The following is a 1,321-nucleotide window of genomic DNA, read 5'->3' as shown; positions in this document are numbered from 1 at the left end:
GTTGTTGTTACATGCCATCGAGTCGTACCCAACTCATAGCGACCCCTCCTTGGGTTTCTGAGGCGGTATTACTACAGAAGTAGATTGCCCAACCTTCCTTCTGAGGAGTGGCTGATGGATTTGAACTGCCAGCCTTCTGGTTAGCAGGCAACTGCCTTAGGCACTACACTACCAGAGCTCCTCCTATAAATTATATTAGATGTGGCTTTAATATTAATGAATAAATTTCACTATCATATCAATGTACTAATACTATGCTCACTACATTGCATTACAGACATGACAAGTTAATTTTTAGATCTCATTCTCATTCATATTTATAATTAGTATATGCTTCCATTTATTGGAAATCATATATTTTCATTTATAGTTTCACATATCATTAATGGTTTAATTTATCTTGATTCCCCTTTAGCTTAATAAATTAACCTGCTTTGCAATTTTCAACATACAGTATCTAAGAAATGCAATTTATTGATTAGATTAACTCAATATTAAAGTTAAAGGATATACTATTTTTCATTTGTTCAAACTACATCTCAAAAATAACATTAAAATAAAATTTTAAATTACATTTTAAAGTCAATTTAATTGTCAAAAAATGTTAGATTCATGTTTTTAAACACTTTAGTGTGTAGGCTATTTTGATGATGAAATTACATAGATGTGTTCCTTTAATGGGCGTTAAATTTACACTCAGAGCTCCCCTCTTGTAGAATTCTAGAGGTTTTGAGGATTCTTAACTAGTTAGGGATAGATGCAATTTTCTAGAATGGGCTATCTCTCCATGGACATCCTGAAAACTCCAAGACCTATATCTAGAAGGGGAGATTTTCTTCCAAACCTGTTTAAGTTTCTCTTTACAGGTGAGTGTCTCCCAGGCACTCCCCTACTTAGAACTTGGTTGAGGCTGTCTTGAAGAATCAAAATTATATCCCACTCCTTAGCATCAGAATCTTTGATCTCAGAGATCTAGCTGTCTCCTCTGAAAGGCTTTAAAAAGACCAATTTTAAGTATTTCTATCTCTATTAATCACCTATATGTTTTAAATAAAATCACTTCTTTGCTAACTCTTGCTTACTAACTGCTAGTTTATCTCTCAACTTTCTACTTTCAGAGACAAGGTATGTTGTTGTTGTTGTTGTTGTTTCCCCCATAAGTATATCAGTGTAATATCTTTTGCCTTTAACTATTTTTTGTTTCATTAAGAAGATAGTCACATCACTTACAGGATTATAGAATTTTTCATAAGAAATTATTTTACTGATTACCTTATGTGATAGTTGGAGCTGTGTGTCAACTTGGCTGGACCCCAGTTCT

This window comes from Orycteropus afer, unplaced genomic scaffold (genome assembly GCF_000298275.1).
Source record: "Orycteropus afer afer isolate SDZICR_OR568_19922 unplaced genomic scaffold, OryAfe1.0 scaffold00013, whole genome shotgun sequence".
In the NCBI taxonomy this organism is placed as follows: Eukaryota; Metazoa; Chordata; class Mammalia; order Tubulidentata; family Orycteropodidae; genus Orycteropus; species Orycteropus afer.
The sequence above is the reverse complement of the archived record's forward strand: the minus strand, read 5'-3'. Positions refer to the sequence as shown.